The following is a 9,184-nucleotide window of genomic DNA, read 5'->3' as shown; positions in this document are numbered from 1 at the left end:
AGTCATTCTTTGAGACAGGCATCACTGCATGTCCTGCCTGTGTGATGTGGGACTGGAAGCATGTTTTAATGGTCACACACCTGAAGCCTCCAAGGGAAACTTCAGAAGGTTACAAAGGTACCTTCTGCAGAGAGGAGGTGCACACTGGATTTTCCCAGCTATCAGGAAGCAGGAGGCATTGCTGAACAACAGGCATGAGATCTGTGACAAGGCAGGAGGCCCTTGTCCTTTCTTTTCCAGTTCTCTCCTACTTGTGACACCTCAGAGCAGCCTGTCAGGGTTCAGACTTCTTTATTTCTTTCCCATGCTATGGCCTTTGGATGCATACATAGCCTACCTTGGCCTGAGATGCAAATTTTTCCTATTGCCATGCCGGATGCTGAACCAAAACAGTAATGAGTGAGAAACTGATGAGAAAACATTTTGTTTGTCTGCCCATAATGGATAATATACCACAATATAGCAGAGATGCCACAGAATGTCACTTTTCTGATCTTTCCACTGTGCCATAACCTCTACCCGCTCCCAGACTGTCAGGCCTGCGAATAGATCTGGTCAGCAACTCTGAACATTTGAAGAACAGCCCCTGGCTCGTGAGGACCTGAAGCAATAAAGGTGCTGTGGTGATGTGCCATGGGAATGCATCAAATACCCCTGGCTCACAGGAGGCTGGAGGCAGCTGTATGTGTCCTGTCTACAGCCCAGGACGGGGGAGAAGATCATCTGCTCCGAGGGTTGGTGTGCAGATAGCTTGGGGTGGCTGCAGTGGCTGCTCTGGAATGGGCAAGGGGGACCACAGCTCCTCATTTTATCTCCTTAGGGCACCAAGCTGGCCAGGAAAGGGAGAGGCAGACTGTTGAGTGTGCTTTACAACTCGGGAGCTGCTTCCCTGACTCCTGTTGGGGAATGTATCCTTATTTTGGGAATTGCAGTGCTGTGCTCTCCCTGACCTCCAAACAGGGGACGTCTTACCTCAAACAGAGAGTTGCTATTCCTTGCATCCAGGCAGAATTTGGGAAGGGAAAAGCTCTTTGTCTCGCAGGTTGTTGTCCAAACACCACAGGGGAGCTTTTCTAACTGGGAAAGGCAGACAGAATAAATGAGCCACCACCAGCACCACTGTACAGACACCCATGGTCACCTCTTACATAAACCTCTCCATGACAAACCCTTTCTTATGACTTTGCCAGGCAGTGTTTATATTCCAGCCTTGGAAAATAAATCTTGTGTCATGAAATAGGAAATAGTTTAACACTTTACCAGTGCTATCATAATGAATTAATTTGATATTCATGGGAATACCACATGTGCTTTCCTAGGTGTCCTACTACCATTTCACTTTCACTAATGGGCACTTGAGTCGTACTGATTTTTCCCCAAAGCCACATAATGATCTATAATATTCCTGAATAATTGCACTTTAAGTGGAAGCTAACAGGGTTGACTACTCCCAGAAATATGTCAAAATATTTTTACTGTTTTAAGTAGGAATTTGAATATTAACAGGACCTGTCAATACGTTTAAATATGTGAAAAAGTTTTACAAAATAATGTTTGGGAATGTTTTTTGAAGGTTAAAAAGTCCTCAAATGTTTTTTCCCGAATAATTTTTATAGCCATCTGGAGAGTACCAGAATTGCTAAATTGTATTAAAGAGAAAAAATGAAAAAGAAAAGCAAGTATAAACTCATGTGGTACAAAAATGCAATTAGTTAACAGTAGCTAAAACAACTTCAGAGCCTCATTTATGCTACTGCTTGAAAATAAATGTTGGTTGCAGGTGTTCTAAAACCAGGGTGCGAAATGCAATTTGTGAGAAAAAAAATTGAAAAATCAGTCTCCTTTCTAAATAGACAAACTTTGCTGCCTTTCTCATGAATTTGAAATTCGAGGTATTGCTAGAGAGCTTTATATCTCCAGAGTAGTTCTGTTTTAAGGCTTGAGTGAGATGTTATTGCCCAGGATGGACCCCAGCACGGTGGGGGCAGATCCCATCCCCAGAGCAGCCAACCGGGGCTTCAGTATCACCTCAGGACCATGCGTGAAGCACCAGCTCTACAAACATCCACTGCACCAGCTCTGCCCAGGATCTCCTTAAAAACCCTCTTTGCTTGCACCTTTGGCTTGGCTGCAGGTGGAAGTGGGTATCCCTGGTGCATGCAGGGTGGGCTCCACAGGGCGTGTCTGCTGTGTTACCCCTGCTTTTGGGTGCAGTTAAAACAGGGAGCAGAGGGGAGAGGTGGATGGAAATGATCTGCTGTGAGGCAAATCGCAGCAGGCACGAGGAGCCCTGAGGGGCAGGAGCTCTGCTTCGTCTGTGCAGCTTCTGCGTACTGGCCACCACGGAGTCACCAGGGAGAGCACAGAGAAGTTACTGCAGCTGTGTCCTTGAGTGACCCCCAATTGTCAGGTCAGACCTTGAATGCGAATGAGCCGAGAGCCACCCTGTCATGCTCACGTTAATGAAAAGGAGGAGGTCCAGGAATAGGACTGGGTAGGAGAAGTGGAGCAGGACATCTGTGTCCTCAGGAGGATCCTGTGGTTCCAGAAGGAACCACTGAAGTACGTAAGACTTCTTTAATTAAAGGATTTACCTGTAGTCTCAGAATGGAAATGACGTGCTTTGTTGTGCCTAATTGGGAGGCTGCTCTCCAGAGCCACGGCACCTGCTCCTGAATGCGCAGCGAGATTTCTACGCGCAAGGCTCACCACAAACCAAACTGTCCTGGCAGCCCCGTGCACAGCAGTACCTTAGAAGCATCTAATTTTTATCTGATTAAGAATTGTAAGAAATGAGGGCACAAGCCTCGCTCATGCATTATTGAAATGTCTGCAGTGATGCTGACGGGGTGGCAAAGCGTGCCTGCTGATGCCGGAGGAATGGAGGCTCCTATGGTGAGACTCAGGAAGCCCGGGAGACCGGCGGGTGCATCAGCTGAGGGGGTGAGGAGGCTCTGGGCGCTGCTGAGCTTTCTTGCAGGTGGAGGATGTGGAGCAGAAGCGTCATCACAAAATGCTCTCTATCCCATGAGGTTCGGCCTGATCAAAAGGAAAATGCTGCAGGAGACTGGCAGTTATTTGTGTGCTTCCCTCTGCTCTTCGTTAGTGTTGAATTTGGGCTAGCAGCAGCTCTCCTCTGCTGCAAGACTCTTGGTGATATCACCTCCTTTCTGAATCACAGCAATTAAAAATGTGAGCATCCCATCCACCCCGTCTGACAAATCCACATCTCCTTCCTCTCCTCCAGGCCTCCCCACTCCAAAATACATTTACTCTTCAGAAGGCTAATTAACCCTTTCCTGCTTATAGTTCTTTTTTTGAGGAATCTCCAAATTTGGGGCATCAGTTGTTACCAGTGAAAAGCATTTTCAGGTAGAAATTCCCTACCAGCTCTAATTAAAAGTCAAGGCTGGTAACAAACCTTTGCAGGTGCATGCAGAGAGAGTCCCATAAATGGTGGGTGTAATGGGGCAGTATAACATAAGTGTTCTTGAAAAATCACAAAGACTCTGAGTTGGAATCTGTGTTGGATTTTGCCAGGGTTTTAGATATGTGCCCCCTTGTCCCAGCAGAGGCCATGGGGAGTGGGCTGGACATAGCACCGCTCCTGCTGTGCAAATTAAAGTCTGGCAGATTAAGATGCCATAAGTGGTAATTTCAGTTAATATGCTGGGTTATGAACTCTGGTGACTGACGTACAGACAGGCTGCCTGTTCTCCTGTGCTGACTAGTGACAGTGGCAGTGTCCTCTGGGACAGGGACAGGGTGAGCTACTGGCAGTGATAACCTCTTCAGCCACCCCTGTTCTGTCTGATGGGGACTGAGAGTCCCAATCTGTTCTGCATCACTTGGTGAAGTAAAACAAAACTGTTAATGAAACGACTGCCCTTTTGCAGTATCTCTATGAAACATCCTTGAGTGATGGAGGACCTTGACAAGAAGTTCTGTTAAACCAAATAAATTCAATTCAGGGCAATTAAGAAATTTGTTCTTGCATTTTTAAGGTCTCAGAAAATTTGTTAATGTTCTAGGCTGCACCTAGGCTGGTAAATTCTGTTCTTCTTTATACTCCTTGTACCTCTGAATCAAAGTGCCACTGAAGGCTCTGTTTCTAAAGCATAAGTGCAAAACAAATTTTGGCTTTACAGACTTCCTATATGAAGTGCTGTTGTATTTAGCAGCTTTTTAAAGCACTGTTTCCCCCCACATTTACATTTGGCACTACAAGACCGCAGTTCTGTGACTGGGCAAACTAGTTTTCAGCTGTAAGCTGAGGCCTTGCATTCTTTGGTGCTCTGTAGTGTTCAGTCCTTGGTGAAGCTGTTTTGGTGCAAGTTACTCTCTTTTCCCATCTTGTGTTTTGCTGTTGCAGCATAATCATAGTGATTTGGACTAGAGTACCAATCCTGAGTGGTTTGCAACTGAGCTGAGGAGCCTGTCGGCAATTCCCAGTGTATCCACTGCTCTGCTTAGGTCTGGAAACTCTGTTTGCCATGAAAAGGAAATCCAGTTGCATGGGCTGCACAGGAGCTGCTGTACCACGCAGTCTAAGCAGCTGGGGGATGGGAACCCTCCTGCATGGAAATCAGAGTGCCCCTGTGACCTCGTGCCTTCCATCCCAAATATTATTTTTTTATTGTAAACCCCCCAAAGTGGCCTGGACTCAATAGGCCCAAGTAATGCACTGCAAATCTATATACCCCTATTCCTGTATGGATCAATTTAAAAACTGAGTTTAAGCTGAAGATATTAATGCTGTGTAATCAGGGTTCTTAAGACCAAGAGCTCAAGACTCATTGCAAATTTCAATTTTCCACCTAATCAGTGCACTTCTTTCAATATTACAAAAAAGCATATTTCAGCTCTACTACTTTAAATGACACCCTGATATTATTCTTTTATCAGTCAACTATAAACATAAGCCAAGATGCATTAATTATATAGACAAAATATTAAGCAAATTTAAATACAAGTCCAAGGAGAACATGTGAAATTTCTATTTTAAATTAATAATAATATTATACATTTTCCTATTAAGCTATGTTTGCAAAGTTAGCTTGAAGAAATAGCATTAAGTATCTCACCAGAGCAATTCAGTGCTCAGTTGACAAAACAGATAAATGTAGTACTTCCCATTTAATAGCATCCATAAAAGAAATTACTAAGTTCTTTGCCACTATGAATCAACAGTTTTACTGAATGGAAATGTCCCAGTTGACACCAGTGCCTTGATAATAATATTTAAGACAAAGAAATACCTAAAGTATGTCAACAATGAGAATTAACAGTTGGGGTAGAAATGTGGGGTTGTATTTACTTGTGGTTTTTTTTCAAGTCAGTAACTGAGAAATACTCTGTGTGAGTTTAGAAAGAGGCACAGCTGTCAGCACGAGCTCTGAAACCCAGCTTTTCTGGTCTCTGGTCCAGTTCCTGGCACATGTCAAAAAACCCAGGGAGTTGCTTTTTGTTATGTTCTCTTTAAACCGAGGAAACACACCTCAGCTGCAAGCCTTTCTCTGAATCATTCCTCCCTCTTTGCCTGCAGATGTCTGAGCGGCAGCTGGGAATCCCCAAAGACAGGAGCGTTCATGGGACTCTGCTTCTTTGACATTTAGGGTAGACGAACAGCTCCAAGGATCTGGAACAAATAGATCCAAAATCCGGGGCTGGGCATGATACTGAAAAATTGCTTCACTATGGGCTATGCTGCCTATTTTTACATGTAGCATGGGAGTGAGAACTGGATTAGGAGGCCTGGGGGGGTTGAATGGATTACAAACAAAAAGCATTAAGTTAATCATAGGAGTGATGCTCCTTAAGGGCAAGGATGAACTAATGGCTGGATTTTCCTTTGTCCCTGCAGTACAGCCATGGAAGAGTAAAACAGTCAAAACAGTAGCTGCTTCCAAGCCAGGTCTGCTACATTACTCATTTCTATAAGTTTTATAAATATAGGTGTTGCTTAACACGGATTGCTTGCATGATCTTGGATGTACTCATAGAAAGGGAATTCAAGGTCAGCAGTCCCTGAAGGCTGTCAAACTATTTACAAGTTTGCTATTTATAAGGACTAGTCTGGGAGTCCTAGAAGCAATAAGTTCTTAGGCAGGCGGTTTAATTTCTGCACGACACAGAAGAGCTGCTGTTTCTGTATTGGTGCCTAGATGCCATTGCAGTCCTCTTAAATTATCTTCAAAAATCTCTTTAAAAAATCTCTCAATTTTGTTATCTAGATTCTAGTGGTGTCAGGCTTGCTCCTGTACACTCCATATAACCCTGAAGAATGAAGATAGCAACGAATATCAGTACAGCCACTATTCTGTGCAAGTTCCATAGTGGTTTCAGGAATGGCAAGAGTTAATCAGAAGTTTAATGATTATTAATATAGAATATTAATCGATTGACCTTGGAAGTACAGCATGAGATAAAATAGCAGGCTGAAGGATTGGTTGCATTGCTACAGAACGTTCTCTGAAGAAAAAATTCTCTTTTCTAAGGAAAGTGAAAAGTAGGGCATACTGGTTTCTGCAGACCAGAAAAAGCACACCGCTTGCTCTCGTATTAGGCTTTGGAACACTCAAGTGAGGTGGAAAATGTAGAGAAAAATTTGTGACTGAACTGCAAACATCGCAGGCTCAGAGGAACTGGTGTACTGAATTCAGATAAGCCTCCCATGAAGAGAGAGACTAGTTGTTCCTTCCTCAGTAATGTTACCCATGAATATGTACATACTGTGCTTTTTGTTCTTTTTGGTAAGTAGATGGTACATCCTAGATGGGCATCACTCATTCTAGGAAGTGAATCTTTACAAGTCATCTCATCTGCTGGAGTACCCGAATGAAAGCACTGTTCAGTGCTCTTGGTCTAATACTACACAGGGTCTAGACCTAGTGAGCTCTTACCGTATTTGTAAAACAAAACCCTAAGCCCCACATTCCCTCCTTCCCCCTGAAAAAATATAAAAAGACCTTGAAGAGGCATCGGTACTTGCAGACTACTTTATCTGTTCAAAGTTTCAAGAAGGGATATTTTCCTAAAGCGCTTCTGCAACGTCCTGTGCTTCTTTCAAGACGACAGTTTGCATTATACTAAGGCAGCAGGGAGAGGGTAAACAGAAAGGGGAATGTGATACAAATGCTGGCAAAAATCAGGGAAAGCAAGGTGGGTGCAATATTGCTCAAGCTGTCGGATCTGTGAGCAAGCCTCGTGAACCAGCTGAGTTATGGCAAACTCCTGCTATGAGGGAATTGCAGTAACTGAGCCTTGCACTCAAACATTTATAAGGGTGTCCTGGGATAAATAAAGGTGCAGTCTCTGTAAACTCTGCTGTGAAAACAAACACCTTTGAACCAAACCTGTTACAAGGCTCTATAAAGCATGGGCATAGCTGGTGTTAATTATAAGATTTGTGTCTTGGTTTTCTATCTTGAGAGCAACAGTCGGAGTCCTCTTGGCTGGCAAGGAGTTAAATGCATGGCCCTGGCCCGAGCTGCTGCATAAGGCAGGGCTGGCGCTACTGCAGTATCCCTGTTGGCATAGGAGTGCTCTCAGTTCAGGGTCTCTACTGGAATATACAGCAAAATAGTAAAACCTCTTCGATTCCTAGGCAAAGCCTCTGCCATCTGGGGCCAGACCTTCTTAAAACCACGGTTATATTTTGTCAGGTAAAAGACATTCAGCTTATTTTAAGATCATACCTCATGCACTCAGACACAGCTATGTGTCACGTTGAGCTTTGTTTAGAAGCCTGGTCTGGATTATAGAGGCATTTAGGAAATCATGTGCTTATCAGAAGTTTGAATCAGACTTGCTGTCTATAGCCAAACTCAATAATCAGACTCGTGAACCATGTAATGGGTTAGCAAAAGAGCAGGGGACACACAGGGAGACAATGATTTAGCAGAATTTCACTCGGCATTCAAGCATGCTACCATGCCTGAAAATAAGGGATACATTATTAATTAGTTAATGTTTGCAAAGTATTTTGACTCTGGAACGTGCCAAGTCTTCTTCTTCATTAATTTTCAGTAAATATATGACTAAGCAGTATATGTAATAAGGACACAAAATGTGGTAAGTAGACAAAAGACCTGAAAATACACAAAACATAGAAAAGAATGATGCTATTAACGGGGGGGGGGGGGGGGGGGGGGGGGGGGGGGGGGGGGGCGGTTTTGGGGGGGGGGGGGGGGGGGGGGGGGGGGGGGGGGGGGGGGGGGGGGGGGGGGGGGGGGGGGTTCAAACCAGGGGAGTAAATACTGTGATGATGCAGCTGGTTATATATTAACTCAGCACTAATGTAGGGACATGCCCAATGGCAGTGACGATCAGTTGAGACAGCCAACGTCCTACAAGACCTGTAAAGCTGACCTCAATCACCTTTTCCCTTCCAGTGCTAAATTTGGCACAGCCCATACTCAGCAGACCTTCTCTTACCTTCTGGGGCTGCCTAACGCCTGCTTTAGGAGTTGCATGTGCTCCTGCAGCTTTAATAATGTCTGGAAAACCACTTCTGGATGGCGGTCACAACCCCTGACTAGCTGCGGGGAGGTGCACTCACACCAGGGCCCGGCAGCACAAGCTGCTGCGCGCTCTTCCCCTCCCTGGTTGTTCTCACATCCCCATCTGTTCCTTTCCAGTCTCTCAAGTGGGAAATAAACTGAGTTAGAGTCAAACTGTCAAACTCATAATATTCGAGTGGGTTGAATGTCACACCAGCAGAATTCATGCAATCCATATTTCATTCAGCGCAATAAATATGCAGTCTCGCACAGATCTTAGAAATCAATTATGTTTTTTTCAGGAAGGTTTGAAGAAACTGTAGGGGCACTTCAGCAAAATGATTTCTCGCCTTGTTTTCCATGAAGTAACTTTTTAGTACTATGATTGCAAGGTCTCGCTTCCTGAAAACAAGCTCGTAAGTAAGTGCCCTGGCCATCTGCTCCTGCCCTTAAGTCAAAGTCAGGGTCCTCAGTTTACAACATCATACTTGGAAGTTTATGACGTTACAAATACAGGATTGACACTTTAGTTGACAACTAGCCAATAGGATCAAATGAATTAAGCAACAAGCCGTGTCCTTGAAATCTTTGGCTGTAAAGATGACGACCAAGTGGGAGCCTTTCTAACTGGAAGGAGCAAGCACTGCCCTCACAGGTGGTTAGCGTAGCAGAAATTTGTCATA

This window comes from Lepidothrix coronata, unplaced genomic scaffold, assembly GCF_001604755.1.
Source record: "Lepidothrix coronata isolate B3197 unplaced genomic scaffold, Lepidothrix_coronata-1.0 Scaffold328, whole genome shotgun sequence".
Taxonomy (NCBI): domain Eukaryota; kingdom Metazoa; phylum Chordata; class Aves; order Passeriformes; family Pipridae; genus Lepidothrix; species Lepidothrix coronata.
The sequence above is the reverse complement of the archived record's forward strand: the minus strand, read 5'-3'. Positions refer to the sequence as shown.